This window comes from Microtus oregoni, unplaced genomic scaffold, assembly GCF_018167655.1.
Source record: "Microtus oregoni isolate MIOR12 unplaced genomic scaffold, Mior012 000004F_ref0000308, whole genome shotgun sequence".
Taxonomy (NCBI): Eukaryota; Metazoa; Chordata; class Mammalia; order Rodentia; family Cricetidae; genus Microtus; species Microtus oregoni.
In genome coordinates this window covers 16,698,964-16,716,408 of record NW_024543063.1, presented here as the reverse complement: position 1 = coordinate 16,716,408, position 17,445 = coordinate 16,698,964, and positions in this window count along the sequence as shown.

Below are 17,445 nucleotides of genomic sequence, written 5' to 3'. Positions count from 1 at the left end.
GATTTAGTGACATTGACTTCTGTCTTAGCTCTGGCCACTCAGGTCTGTCCTTCGGATGGTATGAACATCAGCTTTTAGCGTTGCTAATACCAGGAGAGAGTGCAGGATTCACAGTCTATAGCAAGACTTCTCACCAGGCAACCAGCCTCGTGAGTTCACAGTGCCAGCTCCCTTGCAAGACCCAGAAAAACCATGTGACAGGAAGAGTGGTAGCCACAAGCTCAGGGGCTGCCTTCAGGGACCTTTACAGTAGAAATTCAAGTATGAAATCAAATTACTATCTGAGCTCCATAGTGAATGCAGAATCTTAAACAAGGATCCAGGATCAGGAGCTAATGCTCCCACTTAACATATTTTAGCATCACCTCTAATTTATTTATTGTGTGTGCATGCACACATTCCACAATGCACGTTTGGAGGCTAGAGGAGAATGTGTAAGAATTGGTTCTTTGGTTCTTCCAGATGGGTCCCAGGGATTGAGCTCAGGCTGGCAGTAAGCACCTGTATCTACTGAGTCACCTAGGAACAGATACCACTAATCAAACAATCCTTTTACATGACTTTATCTTTCCCTCTGTACCACTGTTTTAAGGCTCCATCCTCCTTTCTACAAATTTTATGACTTCCATTTTCTTCATGATTTTAAGATGATATCATTCTTCCCCTTTTCCAGGTTCGATATTAAAAGTCCCATTGAATTCCATGAAATTAACCAGAACTGTAACTTTACATATTCTAGATCATGTTCACAAGTATGCCTTATTAATTTTTGGCGCCAAACTGCCTTGGCTGAAGACGGTTTTTATGTTGTGTTTAATTGTATCAGGGATATGTGTGTGTGTTAATGCACACTGGTTCTTTAACAAACCAATGGGAATCAAGACTCTTTACAAAGTTCATATAACTCAGAGGAATTAAGTAAAGAATGAAGAACAAGAAAATAGTGCTATGTAGTTCTTCCCTCTGCGCTGAGGTCTCTGTTGGTGCTTTCTATATAAGAGGCATTTAATATAGTAAGTAATTTATTTCCCTTCTTGGTTGCTTGCTCTGCGGCCAGGTATCATGGCTGTTACTTTAATTACATGGGAATCTAGCAGCACCTACTTTAAAATCCAGAGAACACGGCGGAATCAAATTGTGAGTAATAAAACTCCGAAATGAATGTCAATGGAATTTCATTTCAATATAATGACATCAAAGCTCAGTTATGAGTACATGAAAAGAAAGATCAGCCTCATTGCTTCAATGTTACACCCTTTTTGGACCAAAACATGAATTGCTTGGTTTGATTACCCACCTTGTTTACTGCACTTGGCTCTAAATGACTTCTGATTGTTCCTCCATATCAAATCCATCTTCAAAGGTATTTCTTAACACTGAAGGGATTCAAAAGACTATGCCATGGGCTTTAATCTGAATGCAACAGAAAGAGGAGCTGGCAGTCTCTTTGTTATGAATTAATAAGCAACAAAGGGGGGGGGGAGACAGTTTAGAATACCTGGATTCTAGCCCTCACTTCACTAATAATTGGTGGTGTTCAAACAAGTTACTCCAGTATGAGTCTTTGCTTCTCCAACTCTGTAATGAGGAATTCGGGCGAAAGGATTCCTGTCAGCTGTACTAGAATGGGCTCAATGGAGTAGGGAACTATCAGGATGCATTGTTAGTATGTGGAATCCTGCAACCTTGTGGAGAACTTTGAATGCTGTTATTGAACGTTATTTGAATGTTATTGGTAACATGGGGTGGGTTAGGTATCTAAATGATTTATATTTTGATTGATTCATTTGGTTTTTGAAACAGGTCTTCACTTTGTAATCGTCCAGACTGGCCAGGAACTCAGGATCTTTCTCCTGCCTTGTCCTCATGAAGGCCGGGAGGATGGCAGGCCTCTGTCACCATGCCATTCTCTTTTAGATATTTATTTAAATAGAATCCTTTAAGTGGAAGAAGATGAAAGTAAGCCAAAGAATCACTGTTTTTTTTTTTGTTTTTTTTTTTTTTTCCGAGCTAAACATTCCCTGGACTGAAATCTTGGGATAAATGAAAAGGAGGAAGAAGGCTGAGCCCCAGCATTTTCTTTCCTTCCTCACTGCAGGTGCCTGTGTCCAGCTCTGTGGGGTTTTGAATGAGAGTGGCCCAAGAGACTCAAATATGTGTATGCTGGCTATCTAATTGGTGGAACTGTTTTGGGAAGGACTGGGAGGCGTGGTCTCATTAGAGGGGGAGTGTCACTGGGAGTGGGCTTTGAGGTTTCAAAAGCTGATGTGATTCTGGGTTTCCTTCCCTCTGCCTCTTGTTTGTGTATCAGGTGTCAGCTCTCAGTCACTGCTCCAGGGCTCTGCCTTCTGTCTGCTGCTATGTTCCCTATATCGATGGCCGTGGACTCACCCTCTGAAATTGTAAACAAGCGCCCAATTAAATCCTTTCTTTTTTAAGTTGCTATGATCATGGTGTCCCTTCACAGCAATAGAACAGTAACTAAGACAAGCACCTATTGCCATGACTTCCTGTCACAGTGGACTGTATCCTCAAACTGTGAGCCAGAATAAGCGCTTCCTTTCTTCTGCTGCCTTCATAAGGCCCTCTCTTTGTCACAGCACTGAGAAAAGGAAGTACCACCCCCAGCTGGCTCATTCACTGATTTCAAACCTTACCTCCTAGCGGATTGGCTGTCATCTCTGCCAAGGTCATTGTGCTCAGTCAGGTGCTCTCACTGGGGCTCTTTGCTTTCTGTATATTATCTTGACCATGGTGTATTATATATATTTGGTGATTGCCAGATTGTCTAATTCCCCACTAGTGAAACCAAGCTCAGAGGTGTCAGTTATGGTTCATCATAAATTCTGCAGAATCTGGAAATACAAGACAAGAATGAATAATTAGCTAACAACAAAATTAGGCAATTTTGGTAAGGAATAGGCATCACGTTGGTTCAATTTATTTGCATACTCAATACCAGATGGTGCTGGCATGTGGGTACCATTTAGTAGATAATTCTTAGGTTAATGCATTAATTGCTAAGAATTTACCTGGCAATTTTAAAATAATTTGTTATGTTGGTTTTGGTTCCAAGAGAAATTTGGATATACACATATATCGTTTTTTTTTAAAAACCTCCAAAAACTCAAATTATTATTGAATTCACAAGCATGTCTACTACGCACCATTGATTTTACAGTCATTTAAGCCATTCTGTCTTAGATGGTGCCTGTAGAGTTAAGAACTCAAATTGGATTCAGACAATTCTCAGTATTCCTCATTGTCATTCAAGAACAATTGCAGTGGGTTTTTGATCCTACTGCACGTACTGGCTTTGTGGGAGCCTAGGCAGTTTGAATGCTCACCTTACGAGACCTGGATAGAGGTGGGCAGTCCTTGGGCTTCCCACAGGTCAGGGAACCCTGATTGCTCTTCGAGCAGATGAGGGGGGGGGGGGGGGCTTGATCGGGGGAGGGGGAGGGAAATGGGAAGCGGTTGTGGGGACGAGGCAGAAATCCTTAATAAATAAATAAATTAAAAAAAATTTGGATTCAGACAGAAAAAGAAAGTAGTATGGGACAAAGTTACCTCAGGATTTCTACAGGGGAACTAAAGTTCTCCCTTAGCTTATCCTAGCCTCCTTTATGACAGCTTTAACAGCTGACTGTGTGGACACTCAGCTCTGAGAATTAAAAGGGAGAAGGAGCTTATAAAAGAATGGAGAAGAGTCGATCTTAAGTAGGCTGTTAGCGAATGGTCCAAAGGCAAACGCACACATGCACACACGCACAGACGCGCACATGCAGGACAAAGAAGAAGCAAGCTAGTAACTGTGGGAGCTTTTTTTAATATTGACCTAAGGACATTTATCAAGTGTTTGAAGAGCTGATTTTTGTTTAAATGCTTTTGACTGATTAAGAAATGACCACTTCAACTTCTGGTTGAGGGGACACCTGGTACTTGTCAGGGTGTTTTAGTTCAACATAATTAAAACAAACAAACAAACAACCAAATAAGTTCCTATACTCCCAGAGTTTACCCTCAGTTCTCAGCTCTCTGTAAGGACCCATTCCAGAGTCACAAATGGTCAACATTTCATTGTCCGTCCTCAGCTCGATTTCCTGCTCATAGTGAAAAGGCTCGGGCTTTCCTGTTTGGCTTCCCTTCTTTGTGTGTTCTCATAGAACCTGTGCTTGCACCCGACTGCAGAAGTGACAACAAAAATCCCAACTATGAGGAAATCATTTTTCTCATGTCAAGGGTTTAATTCTAAAGTGATACCTGTGGCTGATGTATTGTCTTCACCTGTGAAATGATAACGTGAGGCGAATATTTAAAAATACTTGAAGAACATAACATACCAGCAAGGTAAAAAGTGGTGGTACCATTTTTCCTATTAAAATAAAAATAAGAAGATATAGAAGTAGAATATTGTTTGTTATTAACTATTCTGAGTACCAGCATCCTGAATCACCTTGAATAACAGGTTTCTATAAATATTAATTAGATAAGTTAAAGGTCATCCTACAAGGTACGCACTGTTTGGGTAAGCTGAAGATGACAACATCACATTGAAGGAACAGAAATTACATTTCTGCTAGGCTCCTAGCAGAAACAATATGACGCATTGACCTAAGATCGCTGTATAATTATTCTGATCTTTAACAATCCTTCATATTTATATTGCTGTCTGACCCAGAGCAATTAGATGTAATGGCCTCGAAGAAGATTGTACTATTTATTACATGTCATTTGCTGTGACAACATATCTGAGTCAAACAATTTAAGCAAGGAAATGTTTATTCAGAGTCATTGTTTCGGCCCAAGGTGTTTGGGCTGCCTTGCTGTAGGGCTAGGGTGAGCAGACATGGTGGTGGTGAGTACGTGCTTGCGTAAAGCTGCCGTCCTCATAGCAAACAGAAAACAGGAGGGCAGGAAGGAAGAATCAAAGCACAAGATGGGTTCTTCAAAGACACACCCCAGCAAGACCTCCTCCAGCCAGGTTCATGTCCTAGCAACCTGTTCAGGTATCAATGAAATGATCCATCAAGGAAGTTAGTGTCCTTAGGATCTCAGCACCTCTCAATAGCTTAGCTAGCTTAGAGAAAAGGTTCTGAGGGCGACCTCATAAGTCAACCATAGCACTCGCCAACAGGATCACATCACCATGGGGCAAGACTAAACATAGTCAAACTTCTTTCTGGTTTTAGACCTGCTTCCGTTGCCACCTACATTGTAGACACCATCTCCTGTGTGCTAGCCATGGCCCACAGCCTCTGAGATATAGTTAACAAGATCCGATGTCCAATTCTATTGAACATTTACATGTCTTTGTCAGGCACTTATAATGGCAAATGCATTTACTTCTTTTAGATAAGACAGTCTATAAACAAAATGCTCAGGTATTCTTTCAGTGCCACAAATACAATGCACAGGAAATAGCATTTCGAGTTTTCAGTGCAATTGGATTGTGTTGACATTGGAATTGGGAACTAATTAATGTTCCTCCTAGAAGGCCTTCTTGGGGAGCTGGAGGCAGAGAATGTTCTCAGTGATCTGACCTCCTGGAGTGGGGAGATGGAATATGTATATTCAGATTCGAGAGAAGAATGGATTCCCAGAAAGTCTTGAATGTTTGATGTTTTCACCATTCACCGTTCCTCCTTTACAACAGGTCGCGTAACTGTTGAATGCTAAGCTTTTCAATGGAGGCTAAGAAACTCAAGTCATCACAAGGAAGAAGAAACTTCCTCGTGTTTCTCAAAGGCATGGGAAAGGGAAGAGGCTCGGAGGTGTGCAAGGAAGCAGATGGACCTCACCGTGCAGGTATGAGCCAGGATGGGAGGGTGGAACATTCCTACCTCCTTTTGATTATCTTTAGGAGGAAGCAAATATTTTGGGGCTACAACAAGCAACAAGGGGCTATTCTTAGCACCCAAGCCTGGGGAAATGTCAGATCAATCTGATTTATAGAAGGAAATGGTGAGTTTGCTTTGTTTCTTTTGACTTTCCTTTTTGTTTGGTTTGTTTTTGAGACACAGTCTCCCTTTGTTGCCCAGGCTGGACTGTGAACTGGCTCTAATCCTCTTGTTTCAGGCTTGTGACTATTGGGATTATAGGTGCTGTCCACTTTTGCTGACCAGCTTTCCTTAGATGAATCTTGTGGCCGTAATAAGTCTATCTGGAGGAGACCGGCAGTCCTCTTTCAAAGTATTCCACATATATTTGGTAAAAGAAAAATAACAACATAAAGATTACTGAGCAATCAACATGTGGAGGGCAGCATTAGGGAGGTAGTAAAATACTTTTGGAATAAAAGGCAGGCCAATCAAATAAGTAAAACCAGCAAAATTACTTTCTTTTTGTGTGCCCTTCAAAAACATCATTGCGAAACTTCCTTCTTTTTGTAAAGCATGAAATTGGCCTAATGGAAAGACGCCTTGTAAACTCTTTGAAAGTCTAGATAAACAAACAAAAACAAACAAACAAACCCCTTCTTAAATAAAGAAATAATAAGGATCAGAGTGTTCCTAAATGAAATGATATAAATTTTTTGTGCCATTTTCTCATTTCCTCCACACTTATTGACATCACTCGAGTCGTTTCTAACTCTTTGAGAATTTTGCCCACAGTGCCGATAATCATGTACAGAGGTTAACTAGTAGGACTTGGGCCTCAGAATGCCCAGGTGAACAGGGGAGTGCCCAAAGGTTTGCATAACCCTCAGACCGGCACTGGCATTTTCCAGAGATGCAGGGAACTCTGATTGCACTCTGAGGTATCTGGTCTCAGATCTGACATCGTGTTGATTTATTAATTCCTAACGATTTGGGAAACGCTGAAAGGGAAGCAAGCTGAGCTTCTGTCGCTGGCTAATGCTTTTTATACTTACCTATTGTTCTCGGCTCCTTTCCAACAATATTAGCATTAGGACCAAATTTAGATGATCTTTATTTGAACAGAACAAAGAAGTTTGAAAGACAGCAGCTGATACAATTGCTAGTAGTAACATAAAAATGGATTTGAAAGTCTCACTTTGGGAAGTTAAATTTAACGGGTGGTTAAGATATGACCAAACAGCACACATGTTCAGAGCAGGGATGGGACATCAAACTGTCACCCTGGAGACCAATCTGCTTTACTGCTTTCTTTGGTAAGTAAGTCTCACTGAAGCACAGCTGTCGTGGTTATGGATTGGACGTGGCTCTTAACTGCCTACAGTGGCAAGTCGAATATAGTCGGAAAAGAAAAGCCGGAAGTACTTTTTATACACTGTTGATCTCTACCCACAAAATTGTGGGCCCCCATTTTAAACATCATTATGTTATTTATGTATTTATGTATGTATTTATTTATTCATAATTATTCTACTCCCCCACCCCCGTGTGCACATAGAGGGCAGAGGACACCTTGAGGGGATTGGTTCTTTCCTTCCACCATGCAGGTCCCAGAGACTGACGTTACATGGTCAGTCATGGCTTTAATGATTTTACAAGATGGTCTTCAGATTTCACTATTTTTTTGTTGTCCAATTACTGTCTCATTCTCGAGGTCCAAGATTATGGGGTGAGGGAATAGCTTAACTGAAGGCTTTTCTCCATTCTCCTTTAGGCGTAGTTTACATGTAAGATATCTTCCACAGGCTCATCATGGCTTGAGCATTGGTTCCCACAGGGCAGTGTTGTTTTCAGAAGCTGTGCAACTTCTGGAAGGTGAGCCTAGCTGGTGGAAGCATGCAATGAGGGGCAGGCCCCATGTTATTCTGTCTGCTTCCTGGCTTGGTATGATATGATCACCCACCTCCTCACAGTTCCGTGATCACAGACTGCAAGTCAAGGAAAGAATATGAATTAAACAGATAAAAATCATTTCTTTTTATATTATTATAACAATCTTTTTAATTGTTTTTTTTTGACCTATATATTTTTCTTTGCTCCCCTTCCTTCCTCTCCACTACCCTTCTACCCTCTCCTGTTACCCCCATGCTCCCAATTTACTCAGGAGATCTTGTCTTTTTCTACTTCCCATGTAGATGAGATCCATGTATATTTCTCATAGGGTCCTCTTTGTTGTCTAGGTTCCCTGGGGTTGTGAATTGTAGGTTGGTTTTTCTTTGTTTTATGTCAAAGAGTCACTTATGAGTGAAACTGTTTCTTCAGTAAAAAATATTTATTTTTCTTTTATGGTGAGTGTTTTATCTGCATGTATGTATATACACAATAGGCATGCAGTACTCAAAGTGGCCAAAAGAGGGCATTAAAACCCCCAGGAACTGGAGTGAGACTGTTGTGAGTTGCCATGGGGTACTAGGAACTGAACTCAGGTTCTATGCAAGAACAATAAATGCTATTAAGCAATAAGCCATTTCTCTAACCCCTGAAACTATTCTTTAATCTAGAGATTTTTTAGAATTATCAAACTAAGATTTCTCTCATCAACTGACAAACACAAGGTCAAGGGGCAGAACTGCTGTTTAGGACACAACAGTGATGAGGTTTTCTTGTTGATCTTCATCTTAGCTTCTTGTCTATTTTATGTAAATTTACTTTCTTCTATTATATCTATAGAGGTTATTTTAGCAGTATACCTTGAGTGTGTACTTTAAATATGGAGGTGCTAAAGAAGAGGCAGCAAAGTTATCCTTGTTTAAGCTTGATAAGCAGAAATCCTTTTTTTTTTTTTTTTTTTGGTTTTTCGAGACAGGGTTTCTCTGTGGCTTTGGAGCCTGTCCTGGAACTAGCTCTGTAGACCAGGCTGGTCTCGAACTCACAGAAATCCGCTTGCCTCTGTCTCCCGAGCGCTGGGATTAAAGGCGTACGCCACCGTCACCCGGCTAAGCAGAAATCCTTTAACTCTCACTCTGTGCATTACCAACCAAGAGTAGTTGTTGTCAACTGAGGACAAATTGTCAGTCTGTGATTTGATATCTACGACTTGGACATTTTTTCCCCCATCCAAAAATTGCCTCTTAACTATAACTTCACTAAATTATTTGCTAGCTTCCTTAAAGTGAAATATAGCATTTTCCTTAAGCATTAAAATAATATCAAACAACAATATTGACCACACAAATACTTAAGAGTAATTTCAGTAAATAATGATTTTCTTAAAAAATAATTGATATCTTTTAAGCCTAAGTTACTCCCTTTTCTGGCTCACTGACTTGTAAAAAGTAATTATTTAATTTTATATGTATGAGTGTTTTGCCTACATATATGTCTGTGCACCACATGTGTTCCTCATGCCCATAAAGGCCAGAAGACAACGTCAGATCCCCTGGAAATGGAGCTACAGACGAGATGATGGTGAGCCACCATGTGATTGCTGGGAATTGAACTAGGGTCCTCTGAAAGAGCAGACAGTGCTCTGAACCACTGAGCCATATCCCCAGACCCCTCTATTACTGGCATTTAAGAATGTTTGGACTGTAGCTTTATTCTGAATTACTTAGACTCTTGAAGATCATGGAAACCTTTGTCTAGGTGTGACTTACCTCAGCCGTGTTTTGTGTACGGGAAATGGTTTCCATATGTCTCCACTATTTCACAGCCAAAACATTTGCACACAGGTTGGGTGAATGCCTCCCACAGGGCTCACTCCCCTTACTTCAAGTCATGGACAGAAAGACTTCAGATTATAGGAAAGAATTTGTCTTTGTATTGTGTATACGTGTCCTCCACCCCCCTCCTAATTTCAGGACTTAAAATCGTGTTGGGTCATGAACCTGCTTTACATCTACTAAGGAACGTGTAATTATCAGTGTTGGTGAGTGAATTTAAGACAATGTTAGATCATAGACAGCAGAAAATATAAACAGGAAATGACTCTAAAAATATGTGAAATTTATTTTCGTGTGTGTCTTAAACCTTAGTGGCCCAAATATGTTGCTTTTCTATATTCCGACCTCCCTGGAGAAATGCCCCATACCAAAGCCAAGCAATTTTGAAAATTAAAAACATATTTTATTAATAGCTCAAATACAGGAAGAACACAACAGCCCTTCCTGATGATGTAATTGAACCTGATGATTTGAATTAAAAATATGCTAACATCTGGTAGTTCCTCAGACAGGGCCTACCAGAAACAAAGTCAGCTAACCTCTGAAGTACATGGATTCGTGCTTGCTCTCCAGTTTTTTTTTCTTTTGAAAAGAACGTGGCCCTTTAATAGCAGTCTTCATGATGAAAGAGAAAAATCGAGAATCTTTGGCTTTAAAGCTTTGTTCAAATTTACCAGAAATGTCAATCACTCACAGCAAGGCTTCTGGAGACCTGAGTGTCAGATGGGAGGTGGAAACGAAAGTCACCCTGCTTGACATGATTTGAGTGTGTTTCTCCCAAGCCAGAGCAGAAGTAATATACATTTTATCATCGTGATAGAATTTGGGATAAAGCACAAAAGACAAGTACATGGATATAAACTTAAATTAACATAAGGGCTTAGAATAGGTCCTCTACTCCTGAGCTGTTATTAAGACACTGTGGGAATTTGAAGGGAATTCAATTCGATTGTGGCAATTTCGAATATTTATTTTTATATCCACAGACCACCCCCAAAATAAAATCAATAGACAAAATTTCTTTCATTTTAATTTTCAATGAAATTTCAACTGGAATTTTTCATACTATAAATACAAAAAAAAAAAAACGAAGAGCAGCTTGCTGTTTTCTAAAATTAGAAAGGGATAAAGATGGAAATGAACGTGTCACATAATCCTTAAGAAAAGGAATTGTTTGTTTGGGGGACTGAAAAAAATCACAGCATTTTATGTTTTTGTTCAGGGCATGGAAAATTACCAGCAAGGCTGCAGGAGCTAGTCCCAACACAGCTTCCTGCTCAGTTGTGGAAGGCTTGATTTTAGCCCCTCATTCTGAAACCCAGCAAGTGTCCTTAGAAGGACACAGACTTTCTGTTTGGGGTCCTCAAGAACAAACAGACCTCAGCCAGAGAATGTGCCCTATGCTTCTGTCATGGAAAACTGCCAGCCCTGCCTGGGGCAGCAGACAGAGCCAGCGTCAATGCTCCCTCACCAGCCAGTAAGAGAAGAAACGGAGGAACGTTCAGTTGGAAAGCAGAGCAGCCAGGACACTTGAGAAGCTCCATCTCTCAGTCTGAAAAGAAATTCGTCATGGACAACTCATTATTTAATTTTTAAGAACTTCTTTAGTTTTTGTATGGTGTCAAATTTTCAGGAGCTGCCTATAAGAATACAGACAAAGCCTATGTACTATTTGTGAAATGTTTATATTTTGCTTTGTCACCTTGTTTCTCTCCCTACCCTTCACACAGATACACACACACACACACACACACACACACACACACACGCACGCATACACTCATGCACACACACACACACACACACACACACCCCATTTGGAAGTAAGGGGCATTTTGCATCTAGTTCTAAATGAATTCCATGGAATTTTGCTCTTGTTTATGACTATCGTTCTCCTCTCCAAAAGTGAGAAACTTGGTTCCCTGTTGTCTTGACTCTAAGTGCTCATTTGCTCTAGTCTAGAGCACATGAGAAGCCACTCAGGGTTGCTAGTCACATTACCGGAAAGCACAGTCTTCCCAGTGTAAGTTCGCCTTTATCTGTCTGTCTAGGCACGATGTGGGGACAGCAGCTGAAGAACTTCAGGTCTGCCCTTTGAGGAGCTGTGACAAATTCAGACATTCCCTTCCATAGCCTTTGCACCCTTATCAGGATAAAGCCAATTCCCAGTAAGGATGGAGGTGCACACAGTTATCCCCAGCCCTTACAAGGCAGAGGCAGGAAGATGGATCTCTGTGAGTTCCAGTCCAGCCTAGTCTACGTAGTGAGTTCCGTAACAGCCAGACCTATATGGAAAAACCCTGTCTCAAAAACACCAATCCTCGCCCCCCCCCCCCCCCCCAAACAGCAACAAAAAAGCAATGACAACAAAAAAATGAGGGGGGTGGTGAATTTCCATTGTCTAATTCTCTGACAATTGTCCCTCTCGAGGCAAATTAACACAAAGTAAATGGAACAAATGAAATGAAATGACAACATAATGTAATTGGTCCAAGAAAACAAAACCTGCCTAACTCAGGGTGGGGGAGATAATATTTTTTTAAATTATTTTTAAAGGTCCATAGCTAGACTGATTATGAGAAACAGGAAAAGAGACGTCTGTATTATAGCAAAGTACCAAAGGGACTCTGGTGGCACGCTGTGTTTTCAGCTTTTCAATACAGTGAAGCATTCCTGGGAGGACATAGCCTAGCAACCCTGACAGAAGAAGAAGCAGGAGGCTGGACTAGCCCCTGTCTATTAGGGAAACTGAACTCCCCATCAGAACACTTCTCTGTGATTCCTTTACCTGTGGAACAACACACAAACAAATCCTCCACAACATATTTTAAAGAAACATAAGGACAAAACCCTTAGCCCATCAGACTAACAAAACCCTAACTTCAAGGCAAGACATAGATGTGATGGGTAAATAACACCTGTAACCTGCTATCCCTAAAACACAAATGATATCCATCAAAACCGGCCGTCATACTAACTACATTTATCCCTCAAATGAAAACGGTTACCATCTGAAAATCAATGAGCGCAACTTATTCTGGAAGTGAGATGAAAAGTTTAAAATATGTCATCTCAGCGGACAGAGCAATCATTTGACAATATTTATTATTCACGATAATAATTCTTTAAAGCTCCAGAGCCCCTAACAAGAGCCTCTTCAGAGACTTATGGAGAACATGATACTCCATGTTGGATGATAGTACCTTTCTCAGCAATTCTTTTGAATAAGGCAAGCTTTTACGTTTCAAAATTTTTATTCTGAAGCTGGTCAACTGTCCTGTGGTCAGAGACATTGGAGATTTTCACAGGGGCAAGAGTGAGTGACGATCAAGGAGGCATCAGAAAAAGTTGCTGAAGGTCTATCTGCTTCACACGTATGTTCGAATCTGAGCATTTTAAGGCATAGTTATCATTGGCATGATAATTTCACTTTAGTTTTTATTTGTCTAATCTCTTAAATCATTTAGCTGTTCTTAGTTTTCATCTTATATTTTGATAGTATAAACTACAAATTAAAATTTCTGTATTTCTTAAGGTTCTAGGTAAAACGCTGTAACGTGTAGCAATCAATAACTCCTCTAGTCCCTTTCCTTGAGTGTGGGCCCAACACTATAATGCTGTTGCATTTAATAGACAGTGGCATTCCAGGGTTTTTATTACCTTATATAGCAAAGATGAGGGGATTTTTTTTTCAGATGCATTTAAGGTCCCTAATCACTTGGCTTTAACTTAATCAGAAGAATAATTCTTTTCCTGGATAGGTCTTGATCAAATGAACCCTCTGAAAGAGAGTCAAGAGTCAAAGATTCCTTGCTGCTGGCTTCTAGGTCAGACATGCAATGAATTTTCATAGCAATATGAATTTGAAAGAGATTTATCAACTGCACGTAAAATGGGAACTCCAGTGGGTGTTCGGAATGCCATCTTGTGAGATCTTGAGCCGAGTATCCAAGTAAATAATGCCTGGAGTCTTGACTTGGAAAATTTGAGATAACATGTGAATGTTGCTTTAACCCTTAATCTGTGGTCATTTGATATGGGTATAAAAGTGAATCTGGGCTGATCACACAGCTTAGTGATAAGAGTACTTGTCTGTTATAAGTGAGGTCCTGGGTTTGAGCTCCAGAACCCCGAAACACACACACACACACACACACACACACACACACACACACACACACACAGAGAGAGAGAGAGAGAGAGAGAGAGAGAGAGACAGACAGACAGAGAGAGAGACAGAGAGGTGGGTGGTGGTAATGGTGGAAGTGGTGAATAACTGATTTACTGTCTTTACTTTTGGTCATTGACCAATGGTTTTGTGTTTCTGAGCTTGGAAGTTCCGGAAAAGCTCTTTGATCGCCTTGATTGTGTTTGAGTGTGCAGTCTCTCTCTTCTGCTCTCATTAATATGGCCTTCTACTTCTCCTGTTAGGGACCCACAAAATCTCTGGCCTTCTGGTGGTGGTCTGTTTCACTCTGTATTAGCATAGACTCATACCAACTTTTTTTTGTGTGTGTGAGATTTGAGGCGGAAGTGAAGCACTTTGAGCAGGTCTGGTATTTTTAGTGCAGAGGCGGTCAGATCAAGAGGTGGTAGCAGTTAGCTGAGAAAAGGTGAACACAGTTGGCTGCGTGAATTATTCCAAATCATCCCACTTGGAGAACTGGCCAGGCTGGAGCCCAGTTCAAATCATATAACTCTAAAGCAGTGCATTATCACATCTCCAGATTACAGATACTAATGTCAGCTGGGCAGTGGTGGCTCATGCCTTTAATCCCAGTACTCGGGGAGGCAGAGGCAAGTAGGATCTCTGTGGGTTTGAGGCCAGCCTTGTCTCCAGAGCTAGTTCCAGGACAGGCTCCAAAGCTACACAGAGAAACTCTGTCTCAAAAAACCAAACCAAACTTACCAACTAAGCAAACAAACAAAAAACAGAACAAAACAAATGCTAATGTTCTTTCTCAAATAGCTAAAGAGTATTTGCTAGGCACTTATAATCTAAAGCAAATTACTTGAAATTCTGGGACAGCACATACTGTATTGGAGTTCAGCGACTCTGACAATTGGTGTTATTTCCTGTCTTTGGAACTCAAAGTGTGGCATGCATTTTTCCTTGCTCCCATGGTTTCTGCCCCCTCAACAACTTTAGCCGTTGGTGTTGTGCCTGTCTGCTGAGACTCCATGGTAGGAACAGTTTGTGTGGGAGATGCTGGGGTATACAAACTCATCTCCTCATTGCTCTGTGTCCCCAGGCCTTTTCTACGGGTTGCATTAGGACATTTGGGAAAAGCCCGTCTTGAGAGGGAATTGTTTTCAAGTCTTTGCCTAATAACTCTGCTTTCGTCATTTTATAGCTTCCTTCAGCTGGTCCCATTCGTTCTCAGGTTAGCCCTTGTGCTGGTGACTTGGAGAGTTGTGGCCGTGTCAACTGCAGATCCTGCAGATCCAAAACTAGAGCAAATTTCTCTGCCAACTATCTGAAAGGCTGGGGAAGCGCTACCCAAACCTTTAGCTTAGCATAATAACCTAGTGTATAACCTCCTCCACCTCTTTGTTTTCTCCTTTGAGGTAGGGTTTCTTTGCTCAGACTTGGCTGTCCTTGAACTAGCTCTGTAGGCCAGGCTGGCCTTGAACTCACAGACTTCTGTCTGCCTCTGCCTGGGATTAAAGTGTGTGCCACCACTCCCCTGAGGACCGCTCCCACTTCTCTCAGCTTTCTTATCTGCAATTCCAGGTCCAGATGCATCAGGTTCAAGGCGCCTTCCTTTCTGTCTCACGGACGTGTCAGTAATTTAGTGGTTTCTATTCCAAGAGGATTACTCTTGCCTTTTTTGCTTTTCCTTTTTAAACCATGTTTAGTTATCATGTTTGAGACACAGGGTGTCCTCCAAAACATGAACTACCAGTGTTCATTTGACCAGAGCCCCATGACTTCTTTCTTAATTGGACCAGCTCTTCAGAGACAGTGGTCTTCTCTGGTGTGTTTGACGTGAAGGACTGGAACAGGCTCCTCCTTTACTGTGTTTTTCAAAAGTTCATGGAGTCTCTGATTGAAAACTGTCTGTAATTAATGAATTCAGTTCAGTGACTGCTTAACAGCAGGACTGAAACACATTGGAGTCGCACTTTGCGCCAGCCAGCTCAAGGACCGGACAGATGCCAAAATATTTTCCGTTTGTGTTTTGGTATTTCATATTTGCTAAATATGAGCCATTATGTGATATATTTACATATATATGATGAGCATGAATCAAAACATTTTCCTTCTGATTTTCTTAATTGGTTGTGGAAGGAAAAATGTCTTTAATCTTGTTTGTAAATGACGCCTAATTTTCTTAGTGTTAATTGGTGGCAATGCAAAAGCCTCCTAGTTTACCAACCAGACAAATGCAGGAAGATCTTATTTACGGGTTTAATATCCTTAATGATTCTGGCACCTGGGGCTAGTCTGTATGGCTATAGTCTCTGTGACTCCATGTAAGTGGTAACACTGGTCAGGTGAGTTGGTACATCTTGTAAATTATAGACCTACCAGTTCCAAGGCAAAACACGGTGGGAGAATGAATTAATCAAATCAATCTTTAGCAAAACATTTTTATGGGTACTAATCAGGCGTTTTTTACAGCTGTGCCTGGTGAGGCTAATCTGGACTCTTATGAAGGACAAGGAAGTTTAAAGAACCAATGGGGAAAGATAGCGACGAGAGAGGAACTAGCTGAAAAGCAGCAGGTTCTAATTATTAAGCCCTTTTGTAATAAAGGGCTTAAAATCGAAAAACCTCAATTGACATTTTATCGGCACAAAGATTGTCTTCCTGGCCCGTACAAGCCATTGTATCATTTCTGAAAGGTTGAGAAAGGGCTGTTCAGATTCTGTTTACACTTGTATTCAAATGAAGGAGAATAACCTCAGGACGGAAGGGACTGAGACTTGTGACAAGGACTCATTTGATGAAAGGCTGGTCCTGGCATACACTGTACTAAGACAGAACTTAATATGCAATTGCAGATGAGCTTCCTTCCACACCTTATCCCTACTTACATGCGCATGCCTGTATGGGCACCGGTACCATCCCTTACCCCTACTTAAACCTCCATGCCTATATGGGGCACGGTCATCAGACAGGACAGCTACCTTCTGCCCAAGTTTTCTAAATGACTGAATCACAGGGCTTGGGAAATGAATAAGGCAGAGAAACCCTATCCGTATATGGTTAGATTTTTTTTTTTGTATAGATGAGAGAGAATATAATCCTGTATTTACCTTGCTTCCTCAGCTGCTTTCTTCCTTTCTTTCGTCCACCTGGGACAGAGGAGGATATGACTTTTGACCCACTCAGGAAACTTGTTTATGCTTTGAAATAAGCAATCTGATTAGTCTTATCATTATTGGGTCCTGCCTAATTCAGTTGTTATTGGAGCCCATAAAGTTACACAGACCTTTTATTGCCTGGCTTTCCTGTTGGAGTCAAAGACTGCATTTTGATTAATTGTTGATTGCCACAGAATTACTACCATGACGTGTGTGTGTGTATGTGTGTGTACCACAGAATTACTAACATGACGTGTGTGTGTGTGTGTGTGCGTGTGTATACCACAGAATTACTAACATGATATGTGTTGGGGGGTGCTGAATTTTTTAAAAATCAAGGAAGAAAACTCACCAACTCCTTCATAAGGGAACAAAATTGTATGGAGTACTAAGTAAAACATGGCTGAAATGTTTTCCTATTTGCCACTATGTCACAGTTACTGTTGCCAAAAGCATAAAGAGGAAAAGGGAACGAGAACTTTGCTAACGAGTATGGGCTAACAAATACTCAGTTCTTTGGAAAAAATACGTTTATTAAATAAATTTGAGGAAAACCAGAGTATCTAAAAGGCAGGAACTTTTAACAAGTGTTT